At 35.1% G+C, this 17,890-nt stretch overlaps 1 protein-coding gene across 1 annotated transcript in view; it reads left to right on the top strand.

The window, feature by feature from the left end:
- Positions 1 to 17,890, top strand: part of LOC129743970 (uncharacterized) — an 81,373-nt gene that overhangs the window by 28,357 nt on the left and 35,126 nt on the right. The window lies entirely within an intron of this gene.

Below are 17,890 nucleotides of genomic sequence, written 5' to 3' on the forward strand. Positions count from 1 at the left end.
ACTCCCCGTAGATGAGTTAATGTTTGAATTTGCGGTATTCTTCATTTTTAAATTTTTTATATAATCCGCTACCTTTTTCATTACTCCCCGTAGGTGAGTTAACGTTTGAGTTTGCGGTATTCTTATTTTTTGTGGGGTTATTTCAATTTCTTTTATATTTGGACAAACTTCCATTTCCATATATTCCACATTTGACTCTTGAGGCTGATCAGTTCCTTCCGTGTCAGTGGTTTCATTGATTTGTTTTGATTTTGACCGTGTTATCATTGTCATTGTTGTTTCTGTCATAGTTTTTAGATCGGAAATCGAAATGCGTGATAACGCGTCCGCTATCACATTATTTCTTCCGGGAATATAATTAATTTGAAAATCGTACTCCTCAAGTGCCAACCGGAATTTGGTTAGTCTACTTGAAGGATCCGTTAAAGAAAACAGGTAAACTAACGGCCTGTGATCAGTATGAACAATAAACTTTCTTCCGTAAAGGTACGGTCGGAAATGTCTAATTGCCCACACTAAAGCCAACAGTTCCTTCTCTATAGTTGGATATCTAGTCTCAGCCTGGTTTAAGGATTTACTAGCATATGCAACCGGTCTGCCATTTCCATTGGAAAGAACTGCACCAATTGCATACCCAGATGCATCCGTATGTAACGTAAAGGTATTATTTTTACCAAAATCAGGAAAATCAAGTACAGGTGGATTTATAAATTTTTCTCTTAAAGTATTGAAGGCTTCATTGCATTCAATGCTCCAATTGAATTGTGTATTCTTTCTTGTTAGAAGATTTAGTGGTGCGCATATTGCTGCAAAGTTTTTAACATGTTTGCGATAATAATTCGCAAACGCTACGAAACGCTTCACCTCGTCCGCATTTTTCGGAATGGGCCATTTTTTCACTGCTTCTATTTTAGCAGGATCGGGCTTTATTCCTTCAGCGGATATAAAGTGTCCTAAGTAGATTAACTCTGTTTTAAAGAAATTACATTTCTTAGGATTCAATTTTAGATTTAGGTACTTTTCGAAGTTTTTCAAAAACTGCGATGAGGTTCCTATTGTGTTCCTCAATTGACTTACCAAAGACAATAATGTCATCTAAATAGACAAGACATTTTGTCATATCTAACCCTGACATCGCTATCGTCATTAGACGGGAAAATGATGAGGGGCTTATTTTGAGACCCATCGGCAGTCTCGTCATTTGATACTGTCCGGATGGTGTCGAAAAAGCTGTCACTGGTCTATCTTCTGGACGTAGGGTGCATTGATAGTATCCTTGCGAAAAATAACGAGCACCTGAAAGTGTATCGATTATATCTTCAATATTAGGCAAAGGGAATTTATCATCCTCAATTACCGTATTTAGCTTCCTGTAATCTATAACAAGTCTCCACTTTTTCTTGTCATTTGAAGATTTTTTGGGCACTAGCAATATTGGACTATTCCATGCGGAAGTGGCCTTTTCAATAATTTGGTTCTTTACCATCTTTTGAATTTGCTCTTCTACTTCCGACTTTTGCATTTGCGGCAATTTATAAGGTTTACTATAAATTGGCTGGGCTTCTTTATTTATTTTAATCACTGGACTGTAGATATCTGTTACAGTCAGATTATCGTTTTCAAGACAAAATATATCAGCATATTTTGTGCAAATTTGTTCCATATGTTGTTTCTCTGTTTTTGGCAAAAGACTCAAATCCAATTCTTTGAAAAGCTGTTGGATTCTGTCTGACTTATCATTCTTATAATCCATCGCCAGTATCAAATACTCACTGGCTGGCTTGATTGTTGGTTTCAGATTTGAAATTCGAACTGGTTTGTTTTTAACATTGACCATTCGTATGGGTATTTTTCCGTTTGACGGTTGTACAATAGCATTTGCAACAAATACTTGTGGTTGTATTTCCTCATTCAATACAACACACGTTTCAAAAAAATTAGTTTCGATGTATCTAACAATTTCCGTTCTAGCCGGTATTGTAAAATACTCGTGATTTTGATTTTTGAATTCCATCTTCATTCTTGCGAAATCAATGTTTGCTCCGAATTCCTTAAGGAAATTTGTACCAATTAATCCTGACACTTGGGATGGTAGTTTTTCCATAATATGAAATTTTATTGGATATTCGCTCGAACTGTAACCCAAAAATGTATCAATAAATCCTAACGTACTGGTTACTCCGTTAACACCACTAACTTCTAGTGTTAAGGAATCATCTATAAAAATTTCTTCAGGGATACACCTTTTGTCTAAAAGACAACAAGATGGGTCCCAACACTGGGTGCCCCTGGGTGCAAAGTTCGGGTTTCTTCTGTTTTCAGTCACCCTGGAAAAATCACACCGATTTATTTTCTTCACTGTTTCTCATCGTGGTCCTTAACACTGGTTTTCCGAAAATTTTCGTACTACACTAATTCGCATTTCACTCAGGTTAACTTTTACACTGCAGGATCGCCATGAACTAGTTCCGTCAACCATGAACTATACTTTTTGGGGACGTGATAAAATGTAGACCTTAAGTCGTTGGTGGTTGGTACAGAACTCTTTATTATTCGTTAACTTAATTCTATCGCGCGGTGACAGACTGAACATGATCCGTCGCGTCAGCATATGCAGTTCATTGCCCATGGGTCGATGTAGGATGTTTATCAAGAATGCTTAGCTCGCATAAACATTCACATCGCACCGTGTGGCAATTCTTGCAACAATGTTGCGACATGCGATAGCAAGTCCGGCATCCACCACAAATCCGGCCAAAACAGTACGGAACAACCGTGTTTCTTCAGGAAAGCCAGCAGACGTTTATTCAAACATTCTTTCACGTAAATTTCTTGGTTGACAGTCCCGGAAGCTATGAAAATGCTGCTTTTCAAGCCGCAGGTACAGATAGCTTGCCAAACCAGATATTTCTTCGCGAACTTTGACAGTTTCATGTGCTTGAAAATATCTGCAACCTTTCCCCTTCCTTTTGCCGTATAAAACTCCTGTCCCGGAAGCTACTTGTAGTCGGCTTTGACGTAGGTTTCGTCGTCCATTACCACCAAGGTTGCCGAAAAAAATTCTGTGTTTTGACGAAAAAAAAATCTGATTTTCTGTGATTTTTCCAAAAATTCTGTGACGATTTTCTGTGATGCTTTTTCCATTAATTTCATTCAAAAGTCATGTCAAATTGCATCTTTTTTACATTTTACTTAAGAAAAATCAATTAACATTATCAATTTTATCATATTTCTCCAATTCAAAGATAATTATTCAAAATTTGAATTGATTAAGATAATTACTCAAAATTCTGTGAAATCTGTTAATATTTCAAAAAATCTGTGTTCTGTGACACAGATTCTGTGATGAAATTTGGCCCAAAATTTTGTGAAATTATAGATTTTTCTGTGATTTCGGCAACCTTGATTACCACACAGTCAAACTTCGTCATCATCGTCGTGTACAGCCTCCGGGATCGCGCTTTGGCCGTCGTTTTTTGTTTATCATCGCGATTTGGAATCACAATCTTCTTGTAAGTCGATAGTCCGGCTCGTTTTTTGGCTCGATGCACGGTTGTAGACGATACACCCAGCTTATTTGCGGCATCTCGGAGAGAGAGGTTAGGGTTTCGCTTGAAACTACCGGCAACTCTCTTTGTTGTCTCAGCGGCTTCCGGTTTTCGATTTCCCCCCGATCCAGACTTCCTGGCTGTCGACAAACGTTCCCCAAACACTTTAATTACATTGTAACGGTTGATTTGGCAATTTTTAGCGATTTTGCCAGCTTTGCGTGCGAGAAGCTCGGATTTTCACGATGCACGAGCAAAATTTTGATACGCTGCTCTCCTTCCTTGGACGGCATTTTGACAACTGAAGAGTGAATTCTAAATAGGAGCAACATTCTACACACACGCACCTTCAAAATGAGGGGTGTTCAGGTTTTTTAAATGCAAAATTGAAAGAAATACGTCATGTTGATATTGACCAAATTTTGACCGTATCACCCTTTAGACTAAGAAGACTGCACAGAATATCGGTTATAATATAAATCCAATGATAATTATTGACAAAAAACTTTAATTTGAAGCTTTTTTCAGAGGATTAATTATCTTTCATTTGGTAAAACAGAAGATACCAAAATCTCGTAAAAATTAAGCATCACTTCGCGAGCTGAAAATAGGCGGGCAACTTTCCAACAGTTCAAAGAACAATTTCAGCGGTTTTGATTCCTCAATTATCAAGGAACCTTTATCCAACTTTAACAAAAATGTGCAATAAGTATGCCGAAAATGTCATCTTCTTCATCGACAGTGCAAAATGCAGACGAATTTCAATTCGGAAAAAGCACAAAGTGAGCAAACTTCTGATTCAGCGTTAAGTCAATCAATCAGCCATCTCTCGTTCAAAGCTCAGTAGGAACTGGATGTTTTCATTCGGAATCCGACGTTCCCTAGGGTAGCAATCTTGGACCACTTCTCGTGATCTTTTTTGCTGGATAATTACGTCCTAGATAAGGCAAGCAAAGATGTAGCTTTGATGGACCAATACGGACAGGAATGTCGAAGATGGTCAATGTCAGGTCAATGTCAAATTGTGTCAAACCTTCTCACCCGTGGGGTGATGTGTATCTGAAATATAACCCAAGAAATCGAGGAAGCTGTTATGTTAGCATAACGCAACTAGTTGTCCCAGGCCCCGTAATGCTGTGATACGAATGATGAGGAGTCGATATCGATGTAGAAACTGTATGACATCGTAACGAGAGAGGATAGTGATGAACACCTCGGGAACTCGAAGCAGTATGACCTTGCAGTCCTTAAATATCGATTAAGGTGGAAAAATAACAAAAATTTAAAACATTGAGACTTGAGACCTCGATTTGACCCACCGAACATTCTTGCAGGTATATTTCCCAACAACTTCGTTATCATTTCATATACATTATAGAATGATCGTTGATTCCGCTACATGTTTTGTGTATGCCTATCAGAACTTAGTTTTGCGATTGCCCAGTCGAACTGAAAGTTAAGTGCTGCCACTGAAGTGTTGTTTTGAGCCAAAGATCTCTACTCTTAGATGAAACGACCGACCCAGCCCTTTCGATAGAAGAGCCCTCACCTCACTCGTCTTCGCATCGGCCACACTCGCCTCACCCACGAACACCTGTTGACAAAAACCGACTCCGCAAAGCCGAGTCACTCAACCAAATGTAAAAATCTACCACGAAGCATCACCCTGATGGGTCGAATCAACCACTTGAATCGAGGAAGAATGACCATAGCAGGTTAAACTCCTATCAAAAAAGAAAAATTTACGTTGAAAGTGAGACGTGAGATGTGAGAAGTACGAAGTAAGTCGTGAGACGTAAGACGACTTAACAGACTTAACACATGGAATATGAGACGTTGGAAAAGAGAAGTGAGAAGTGGTATGTGAGACGTGCGACGTAAGATTTAAGAAGTGAGATGTAAGAAATGAGACGTGAGACCGGTCTCAGACTCAGGCTTTACTTTTTATGTCTCTTGTCTGGCATCTCTTCTATCATGTCTTATTTCTCATGTATCATGTTTTATATCTCATGTTTAATGTTTCATGTCTTATTTCTCATGTTTTAGGCCTCATGTTTCTTGCTCAGGTTTCAGGTCTCACCTCATGTAATTTTCTGTGCTGTGAGGGTTGTATGTGCATTGGCGTGTTCCCATTTCGCGTGTTGCCTCTTGCCATTTCGTGTCCTATGCTATTTGGCGTATTGTCTTTTCGCGGTCTATACCATTGCCATTTTTTGGAAAACCATTTGCGCAGTTTTTCGATTTCTTTATGAATAGCCTACTCTATTTTTTTTTCTAAAGCTTTTATGTAAATAGTATTAACTAGAAAAACTGGCAAAAGCATACACAAATTATAATCTAACTAATAAAAAATCTAACGTTTATTTATTCACTAATATCAAGAAAATGGACAGAAGATCTTGAAATATCGTCATGTTTTCTTTAGATCTTCGTAGAATTGCCTTTTTTTCACTTTGAACTACCTGGCTTCAAATCCAGCTTTTTTTTTTTAATATTTTGCCCAAGTTTCTCCTTTTTCATGTTTGATCGCTTCTGGTACGGTATAAAATTGGATAATTTGGCCTTCTTGGAATCACGAGCAATTCTGCTCAACGAAAACAAGTTTCGAAATTTTCAAAAATAAAGTTTTCAATGAGTTTTGCTTATAATTTATGCCTTTTTACAAAATAGTTAGCACTTCATTTTTTCTCTCGCCACTTTTCGTTCAACCGGGAAAAATGAGTGTAAATATTTTTAAACGAAGAAAGAAGAGATCAAAGCATAAAAATAAAACCCTCAATTTGTGTGATTGACCTTCTTGGAATCATGAGCTGTTTTTATTCTTCATTCTTAATCCAACTATGACAAAACTCTTATTTATTGTTTGACTTATTTTTGAGCCCATTATCATTTCCAGACTTAATTTTCATCGAAGTGAAAGTAGCGTTTCGATGTATAGTGAATATTAATTTAAACTTTCTTTTGACAAGTTTTCAGTTTTACACGAAACGCAAAACAGCAATGCGCGAAATTAATTATTTGCTAAATGGGTTTGTTCGGAACGCCAATGCGCGAAATGACCATGTGCGAATTGAGGACTCGCCAGCTGACAAAAATCGCTTTGACGCGACAAAATGAAAAAAGACAAACATTTTGAATATTACAGAAGTAACAAAAACTCCCAAAATAAATAACTATTAAATTACAAAAAAAAATTAAAAAATTATGAAAAGCACACCCAAAAAGGGATTTAACAGAAAGCTCAATCCCGAAAGCACTCTGCACACTCATTCACCAATCGTCAACATCGGTGGTCTGTATACATTCAGGCTCTTTGCAGGTTCATCAGATTATCCAATCTTCATTTTCTGTTTCAAGCAAACATTGCTGAAAGTGAAAAAAGCTCCATTCTATTATCATCAAGTTTTGTTGAATGGTGACAAAGTTTGTTCGACGCGCTAGACTTGAAGAAATTGAATAATTACTGCTAAAATTGATATTTGGCATGTTGAGAAATGAGTGTTCGGGTTTGTGAGAAGAACGCTGGCGAGGGAGCGTGTGATACGAATGTGGAGGACAAAACTAAGACAAAATTACGACAAAATATGACAAAATTATGACATAAATATGACAAAAAGTTGGCAATAAAATGACAAAACATAACAAATGTGGTAAAAGTATGACAAAAATCTGACAAATGTGACTAAAATTTTACAAAACAATGAAAAATTATCAACACAACCCTGTCGAAAATATGACAAATATGATAAAAATATGACAAAATTTTGACCAAAATATGACAAAAATGACAAAATTTTGGCAAAAACATGCTTCCGAAAATCAGTCATTTTCACTGAGCCATGCTTGACTACATTCAGAGCCAAAAAATCAAAGCAGTCAAATTTTCCTTCTTCAACCAAATCATACAAACAATCATGCATGACAACGACGCTTCTGTATTTGAAACACTTTTGCGATACATGATGAGGTAAAAAAGGACGCAGACTATCAGCAACGAACGTCTCGATGCTGATTTCCTTCCCCTAGCGACTTTCAACCTTTAGGATCATATCTGATATGTATCAGTTCTGAGCGATCTATGTAGGCTATCAGATGATTTTTTATTTTTCGTTTTGCCTAGAAGGACAAAATCATGACTAGGTAACCGCAATGAACTGTCCAGCATGTGCTACAGCTTTTTTGAACATGTGGTCCTGGTATTTATTCAGATTTTTCCTTTTGAAACATTAATGATCGTCTATCAATAACGAGCATTATCAACAATGATGCGAGGATAGACGTTCGGGAATGATTGAGGGAGCGACGTTCAAAATGTATCACCAAGTATGTCGATCACCGTCGATTAGCCACGTGACGAATAGCAACGGTAGCCTCCCGTGGGGCAAGGTATAGCTTCTTGTATCAAGTTAGTGTTGATTTTCGACATATATTCAATGGGTACTTTTACCACGTGCGTATCACAGCACTCGGAGGTAGCATCATTCTAGCTAGAAACCATTCCTGATTGCTTTTCTTGAGCGATTTTCCGACCACTGGGCAAAAATATTACAAATGTGGTGAACAGTTGACAACAATAAGACAAGTATAACAACAATATGACAAAATATTGGAAAAAATACAAAAATATGACTAGCGTGGTAAAAATATGACAATAAAATGCCAAATCTGACAAAATTATGAATAACATATGACAAAAGTTGAAATTAAAAGGACAAAAATGTTGTCAAATTCTGAAAAATTATAACAAAATGATAAAAATATGACAAATGTCATATCTTTCAGATTGTTCGGATTGTCATTTTTTACCACATTTGTCATAAGTTTGTCATGTTTTGTTATTTCATTGTAAATTTTTTGTAATAATTTTGTCATATTTATCAGATTTATGCCATAATTTTGTCTTATTTCAACCACATTTGTCATATTGGCAAATTTTTGTCATTCTATGTTTGTCATAATTTTGTTATTTTTTTTATGTTTTGTCGAAATTTTGCTATATTTTCGTGATATTTTTTATATTTTTATCACATTTGTTAAATTTTTGTCTCATTTGTCAGATTTTTGTCACGTTTTTGTTATGTTTTGTCATTTTATAGTCAATTTTTTGTCATATTAATCTCATAAGTTTGTCATATTTGTGAGATTGCTGTCATTTTATTGTCATATTTGTCAGATTTTGGTCATACTAAATATTGTCATATTTTTGTCATGTTTTGTTTACCATATTTATCACATTTTGTCATAATTTTGTTATTTTTTTTTACCAATCCTTCTGAATAAACTTAGCGGTTTTCAAATCGTGTTTTCTTTTCGAATCCAAATGCACAATTTTCGAAAATGGCAAAAGCAAATGCCCACTGAAATTATCAGCAACTTTAGCTGACACTGATTGAATGCTAAAGCTGCATTCACTGATTGAATGCAGTGAGTGACAGAAACGCCTAAGCGAAAGACGCTTTCGTAGCAGTCGAGTGAAACAATTAGTTCGGGTTTATGAGAGTGAGCTTTCTACTGACTGATAGACACATTTACAAAGCTTGCCGCAAGCACAAAAATGACCAAGCCGATCAGAAGCTCTTATACCTATTTGTTGACTTTTCTATTCCATTCATTATAGTTTGAGCTTTTCACACTGATACAAATTCACAGTCAATATTTGCAGAACCATCAAAGATGATATTATTGGAAAAGCACAATGCTTGAGCACTACATTCAAGTGAAAAAAGAAATACATTTTATGAAATTTTCATCCTATTGGATAATTTACCACAAAATAAAAAAAAATAAAGTGAGAATCGGACTTATTCTTGTTTTGACTTGCCAGTCCTATAACTTAACCAGTGCACCAACTGAGTCAGTTATCAGCACACACATATCTAGTTAGGATCTCCAAGTGCATTCTAGGTTCCCTTGAAAAGATCCATCCACATGCATGTGCTACATCATTGAGGCGTACATTTCAATAATGCTTAAACCGCCAACCTTCATCATACTATGTGTGCCCGATTATTTCACGACCGGGATTCGATCTTATGACCGTTGGCTTAGAAGATAAGGATGCTCTCTTTTAGGCCGCGATCTGCTGGCTGTGGGTGTACTTATATGACAAAAAAAACATTAAAAAAAAATTAACAAATGACTAATTCGACCTAAATGAAAAGGTAACAAAAGATATAAAAACCCATATTATAGTTTTACAAAAATAACAAAAATACCAAGATATAATTTTAAAAAATATCCACGTAGTAAAGATATATAATGAAAATTACACAAATCAGTTATCAATGTTCAACGAATAGAATTTAACAAATGTTCAAACGGACTCTTTAAAAAATTGTATTTGCTAACGATTTGTAGACTTCACTCCATAGTGTAAACCAGATCCGGAGACCATACTGAGGGGAAAAAAATGAAATAAAACCGACACCTTGCCGCATTCGAATTGACGTCTTGTTTTCGAACGCTTTGTACGGGAGGCACCTTCGGCTGATGTTTTCCATCAAAGCAAAGCAAAGAGCCAAAAAATTGCACCTCCAAATGTAATGCGTGTTTATTCGATCGTTCGGATACTTTTCTGTTAGGTCTTAAATAACATTGTTGTCAAATTGACAAATATTATAATTGATGTGTTCGTTACTTTTTTGAATTTAAATTCAAATGAAATTTTTATATTATTGAAAAAAAAAACGGCGTACTGGTTACGACATTTTAAAATGAAACCCAGGATTAGTACCAGTTGCATATGCAACGAACGTAATCCACAAGACCCCGAAGGCTTGAGCTTAGTTTGGCATGCTGAGGATTTCTTCAACTCGAAAAATGAATTTCGTTTTTTGAGGAGTAACCTAAATAGTGAGTACCTAATTGATTTTTGTTTTCGGTGTCAGGGGCAAACTTCATGGATATTTTTTTTTTAGTTTGAGAAGACTCACTTGTCTATTTAGCTTCAAAACCTTCTGTAATAATCATTTGAATAGTTATCAGTATTTAGAAAAAAGAGGTTTCGAATTTCTCCACCTGTATGAGCTAACTACAACACAGGTGCTAAGCAAACTGATCATACTTGAGGTCACTGCATCGGCCGCCAATTTCAGTCCTAATGGATTGACTCAAATCGTTTGAGAAAAAAGCATAGGCCGGCAATAATGGTGCAAAATGTCTCGGATAGTTGTAGCAGCATGTGACGCTTGACTCTGACACATACGGTTAAGTTCACTTCCTTTAGCAAACGACGACGATAACGATGTTTATGTGTGTATCTTTCTCGAGCTGCTGATTAGTTGCTGACCTGGTTAGAATCAAAACTCTCAAGCGGCAACTTGGAATTATCGAGACACTGTGATGTGGACAGAGATTGGCAACATTCGTGACCTCCAATCATGTTTATAAAGCACATTTGATTACGAAATTTTGTTGTAAACATGCAATCTCCATTCAGAAAATTATATTTTTGTTACGCAAGGATAAAAATAAGCCTTAACTTTAACACAAAATCGCTCCAGAAGGATCCATGTGCGAATAAACTACACAGAGAATGATAGTCATCGAACTGACAACGCGAGCAAGTCTGCATGAACTATGATAGTTCAAGGCGATAGTGTGGAATCATTAACACAATTTTTCCCCATGGCTGCTTTCTTGGCGCCAAAGGCTGACTTTAGCTCTCCGATCCAGCGAAGGGATGTCGCGGAGTGGAAACCGTGACCCAGTAGCATTTTTTTCCGGTCACTAGCAAATCTGGAAACCATCCAATCTACAATTCAATTCCCGGCAGCAATAGCAACAGGATCAGCAAATTTGATTCTCACACTTTTGTGCAATCCCATTTAGTTAGAGCCTGGCCTCCTAAGCTAAACGTGTCGTCGTCAGCGGGCTCAAGGTCCGAAAGGCGCCAGACATTAACCCAAATTGGATTGGGCACTACATTCAGCGGGATTCAGAAAAGTAGTAACTCGCTGTCTCTTGGGATGATTCCTCAAATAGGAAAGTTTTTTCCAAAGTTTTCGCTAAGCATTTAGCGTTTAGGAGGGGGGAACACTGGAAACGACACTGTGAGGATAATTGTATCGTCCCTGGACTAGCGCAAAATTATACCCGTGCCCGTATATTTTTTCTGTTGTTGAATTGTGTTTTCTGTTATGAATTGTGACGTTAATTTTTTGTCCTTGGTTCAGGGTCGCCTTTTCTTGAAATTACCCGTAGCTGCACAGGTTGTGCATCGAAAACCTACCATATAGCGTGTTAAGTGAAATTGCATTTTACGTTGTTGATATTGAGGGAATATGTCATTACTGTTTTGATTATTTTTTGAATTTTGTAAAAAAGCAAGGGAAATTTATGGTGCAGTTTTGAAGGAAAAAAAAAACAAAGGACCAGCTTGATGTAAGTGAAATCTCGAAAGGAATTAGGATACATATATGCATAAATTTTTTATTGGAATACCATCCTAGAGAATACATATTATTTTAAAGTTCCTTGGTAACCGAAAATGAGTTCAGTTTATTGCTTTCAGATAATTTTTATATCTGCGTAGATGGTAGTTTCTGGTAACTTCAAACAATAATTGTTAGTACATCACATGCAAACATTGATGTTAGATTAAAGCTTTTGAAAGCCAATTTCAATGCGCAATTTATTTAATAACTCTTCCACCAACTACAATTTTCTGTTTCAGAAAAAAAGAAAACAAAAATCAGAATGGAGAATAAATATTCATAACACACAATTAGTAATCATTTAAAAAAAAAAACAGATTAGGAATCCAAATGAGTTTAGGACCTTTAACAAACTTCTCGAGCTTCATGAAACTGAAGAAAAAAACACAAAACTTGGAAATTTCAAATTAGTTGAATTTGTATTGTAAAATCTGGAGTAAGATAAGATTAAAAATAAGAATATTTCCCCGTTTTGAGAATCACTCAATGAAATTCGCATTTCAACTATGAGAATGGTTTTATGAAGAAATTAATTTGAGAATGGTCAATTCTGAAATGATATGCTGACTTTAGTAGAAGACAATTTAAAATTAAAAGTACCTCAGAATCGGTTAAATCAGATGGAAAAGCTTAAGGGGGGAGTAGGGTCTGACGGGTACAAAAAAACACCATTTTCAAGAATTTTTTTTAGAGCTATCGTTCAAACAAATGTATTCAATTTTTTCGCATTATACAAAGCATTGTTAAAAGAACATTTAGTAATTTTTTTCGTAGAAAAATATTGAAAAATGAGCCGGTGACGGAGCACTTTCGAGGATGCCTTTTAGAAAACAGGATTTGCGGTGGACACTGTATCTCAGCACAGAATTATCTGAAGTCAAAAAATCAGAGCAAATCTCCCAAAGTAAAAAAAAAAGAAAAAACGTTGGGGTTTGGTATTTTATATGTAGGAAATATGTTCCAAATTTGAAAAGAATCGGGGAAGTAGTTTTCAAATGACGATGTCAACGGACTTTAAAAATGTGCTTTCGAGAAAAACGCGTTTGAAGTTTCTGCGTTTGAAGTCTTGCAGTATTAGATAAGAAGAGATAAAGGCCTATAATTTCTACAGTTTTCCTTCGATTGACTTGAAAATTTGACACAACATTCTCGAAATGTTTTACAATAAGAAGATAAAAAAATAAAAAAAATCGATTTTTTGAAAGTGTTAGACCCTATTCCCCCCTTAAAATCGAAATTCATATCTTTGACTGGAATTGTAAAGAAAATCTGTACAATAGAAAAACTTAGTACAGACTGCGTTCGATTTTGGCAACACGCACGTAATTTTTTTTTTGCCAAAATCGAATGCTGCCAAAATTAAAAGGATTTTGTCACTTTTTAATTTTTATTTTAAATTAATCAAAATTAATATAAAACATTTGATAAGCATGACATTTTTTAAGATTTTGGCAATTATACTACCTAGTTTAAATAAGTAAAAATAAGAATAATTTATATAATCAAGCAAATCTAAAAAAAAAAGCAAAATATTATGTTTGACTTTAATTTTGAGTAGTTTAAAATGATAATAAAAAATTTCAAAGTGTCAAAACCGGTCGATTTTGACAACATTCGATTTTGGCAGCACAACGAGGTCTGTATTGCTAATTTGTCCAATTCAAGGATATTTTCGATTTTGTTTTCAAGATTGATTTTGAGAAAAGGCTGTAGAGTATATAAATCAGTACTGTCACTGAACGGGCCTAACATGCCGACAGCATTGAACGCACTCATAGAGATGACAGTTCTCAAATTGGGACGATGAGAGAGGGAGAAAAGAAAGCTGCGAATTAAGCGGGAAAGCGAAAGCAAAACATAAGGTCAAATCAAAATTGTAAACAAACACAATAGGTGGATTGCGAAACGCAAAAATAGTTTTCTTTTTAAGTTGATTGTATCGCACCAAACGTTTGTGCTAATCAACAGTACACCTTTGTGCATTAGTACGGCAGTGAGCAGAAGTGAAATTTATTACATCCCAGCTAAGGTAGGCCAACGGAAAGTAGATTGTATACCTTTTTTAATTTAACGTTATTCGAACGTAGGCTAAAGTGCTAACCAGGTAGTACGGTGGTGCACAAGTTTGTTGAACGGCAAAAGAATCCAGCGAAGGTGAGAAATATTTAGAGAACTTATTGAAGCGCGTTCTTAATGTACAATTTTGAAAGTTCAGGTGAAAAACGGAGGCACAAAGCTGGTTCCGGCAAAGCGTTACGAATTGTAAGGCCACTAAACGTAAGAAAGAAAAACTATATACAATTTCATTATAATTTGTTAATCGAATTGTACCCGTAGGAATTTAAAACTCGCCCAACTTCGAACGAATAAAGGAGTGTTACAAATTCGGAAATTACAAGTACAAATTTCAATAATTGTTGAGAAGCTAACAATAATTTTACTTATTTCATACTCATACTTATGCTTATAAAGTGAGCATTCAAGATTGCCTGGTTTCATTTTTTTTTTATTTCCAGTAAAGCTCGAGAAAACTTTAATTTTCTACTGTTTTTCTTCACTTTTTTCATTATTTTTTTTTTAATTTCAATAAGGCCGGAAGAAATATCAAATTCTTCGTTTTTTCCAAAATTCAGAAGGGGTAAATAAATAAGGTATTTGAGGTAATTAAGGTATTTTATTGAAACATTTGATAAATTCTTCGAAAATTCACACAGTTTAAAGGACAAAAGTCAAACTGTAGACGGTGGAAATTGTATCACTTTTTGTATTGCAGATATTTTCAAATTTTCGATCTAAAAAACTCGAATTCTCGATTTTGTGCAATTAAGATTGTATTCTACTTTTTTGCAAGCAAGCTTTTGTCCAATTTGTTTCACTTTATTGAAAATTTGTATTATATTTTATAGTTAAAAAAAAAGTTTGAAAAGTTCATTTAATTTTCTTTTGCAATATTTTTGAATTTTATTCTGTTTGTCAAACTGAAGCATCTAAATCAAGAATCAGCATGCTCTAAAATCACAATTGACATATGTTTCCTTTCTGGTTTTTGCCCTCATTCATTCTAAAAATAGAATTTGATGAAATATATGATCATCTTAAAATAAATAATTTTTTTTTATATTTAAAAGCATAAATCATAACTTACTTTGGTCATCCACATGGTTGTTAAAACAATTAGAATCTTCAGTTTAAGGAACTCAGAAATGTGTTTTGTTTCTTGATTTTAAAGTTCTTCACATTTAGATTGCTAAAAAAATTCAAAATCAATTTTCAGAAGAGTATTGATAGAGCCCCAAAAGACACAAAAAAGCCTTAAGAGAGTCTCAAAAGCTTAGCTTAATTGACTTAGAGCCTTTAGTGAGTCTCAAAAGAGTCTTAAACTATATCTCTAGGGTTTGATGATAGTTTGAGAACAACATCAAATGAACATCAAGGGAATCTCCAAAGAATGGGCTCAAATGAGTTTCTATCTTCTCTGGGAAATTCCTAAAAGTGTCTCAAAAATTCCAAAAAGTGTGTCAGAACAGTCATAAAAATGTCTCAAAGAACTGTAAAAGAGTTTCTGAAGAGTTTTGAAACAACAATAAGAAAAACCTCGAAACAATATTACCATTTTTTTTATTTCATAGCAGCCTACCACACTCCCTCACACCAATAAACTCGATTTGAGCCCTCTGGTAACGGACGCTAACTATTTTCAGCACGCCTGGCAGCAAAACAAGGAAAATTAAATACAAAAAAACGCGAGAAAATTTTAATAATGCTGAGAACCTTCAAATAACTTTTAAATGCGAGAAAATGTAATGAGGGAATATAACAATATTTGTTACGTAAAAACTAAATTTAAAAGAATTATTTATATATATAAAAAAAACTAAGAATGCAACTAAAACTACATAATTTAAATTAAACTTATTGTTAAAAAAATTTCGAAAAAAGAACTGAAATAACAAGCTCAAACGTTTCCAAAATAGAGTCAAAAGAAATTCAGAACAGTCTCAAAAAGGGCCCCAGAGAGTCTCGAAATTCCCGCAAAGAGTCTGAACAAGTTCTAAAAAAGGTTTAGATCAATTTAAAAACAGTCTCAGATCAATCTCATGAGTCATGAGTCCTTAAAAAGCCCTCAATGAATTTTAAAAATGGTTCTAAAGAGTCTCAAGAGTCCTGAAAGAGCTTCTAATGGCTTTGAAAAGAGCTTTTTAGATTGTTTTGAAAAAAGTCTACAATAAGGTTGCCAGAATTTTTTCAGCACGTATCCGGGCCGAACAAGCCGGGCAATTTTATATAAAAACTTGAAAAAATCCAGGCATTTGGTTTCAAAAGTGACGGCTATAAATCCGGGAAATATCCTGACAAATTTTCTTGAAACCCTGAAATTACTCAACAAAAATCAAGAAAAAGAAATAGAAAAAAAATTTTTTCATCGAAACTCATCAGATTTTCAATCGTATTTTAGGCTTCTTAAAAACCTTTCATGATTATTTTTTGAAACTTGCTAAAAAAATTTCGTTTCGAAGGCGTTCGTTATTTTTTTGTATATTTAATTTGCCAAAAAAAGCTGATAAATCCGGGCAAAATCCAGGCGTTTTTTAATGAAATTCGGGCAACCGGGCTTGGCTGGACTGTTCCCAAATTTAGTATTAAATATCCGGGTAAACCCGGATAAAACCGGCCAATCTGGCAACCTTGGTATACAAAGAGTATCGAATCAATCTTAAAATAATTTTGAAAGGGTCTCAAAAAAGTCTCAAACGAATCTAAAAAAAATTGATTGATTTTTTTGTCTTAATGTTTGTTTTCAAACTGAAATTAGATAGTAATAATTGTTATTTTTTATTTAATATACAAAAAATTGCTTCTCGTCAAAGTTATCGATGGGTAATGCTTGTTTGTTGGTTGAGCACAATTTTAAGTAGGTATACATTCGACTGAAAAAAAAAAACAATATTCGCAATTGACGTTAAAGAAACACAACTTCCCATCCAAAGAGCCGCATGTGGCTCGCGGGATGCAGTTTGCCGACCACTGGTCTAGCCCGAATGGCTGAATATTGTAAAAATAAGTCCGTATTTTGCTAAATTTCTTCAAATTATTCGAAAAAAAAAAAACAGAAAACTTTAATCCATCTCAAATTTTATTTTTGAACTAGCCAGATGGAAGTGTGAAAACCGATTTGGACGCTGCTGACCTGTTTCGATAAAAAAAATTATTGTGTTTTTCCACACTTTCTTCTTGAGTTCTTTTTTAGAATTCTCACTGGACTCTGCTTAGCTTTGTCCGGATTATGTGCTAAAAAATTCAAAATCAAATGTCCAGATTTTGCCAGGTTTAAACCAATTGGCCTATTTTGCTAAGTATGCATAAATGCAAGTAAAATTCTGTAATGCTTACTTTAGCTGTTATATTTCACGATTTAATTCCGATTTTCTAGTTTCGATTTGCTCTCCTAGATTGCTAGAACTTAGAGCAGTCAAAGTAATGTTTATTTATTTTCGTTTTCGGAGGGCCTCATGAGTCCCCCCCCGGCAATTGCTCCTCACAGCCCCCCTTGCCCCCTAATTTGGAATTGAGTTTGCATTCGCATTAGCATGAACAGTTGCCTAAAACTTCAGTTGGAGCTTATCAGCAACTCTCCGTTTTATGAAATTACTTTCCCCCTTATTCTGCGCCGCGCGTGAGATGAAGATAGTCGAGTCGAGTCGGAGTCACGTGAGTCTAGTTCACCTTATTTTCGAAGCCGATGTGACAGAGGTTCATGCCCAGCTGACTACTAGATTAGGATAAGAACTCAAAAAGTTCATTCTAAAAGACGTTTCTCACCTAAAGCGACTACTGGAAACAGGTGACTGGGTGATTCGACTACCGTCACCTCACGCGCAGCGCAGAATAATTAATTTACCGGGAAGC

Source organism: Uranotaenia lowii, chromosome 2, assembly GCF_029784155.1.
Source record: "Uranotaenia lowii strain MFRU-FL chromosome 2, ASM2978415v1, whole genome shotgun sequence".
Classification (NCBI taxonomy): Eukaryota; Metazoa; Arthropoda; class Insecta; order Diptera; family Culicidae; genus Uranotaenia; species Uranotaenia lowii.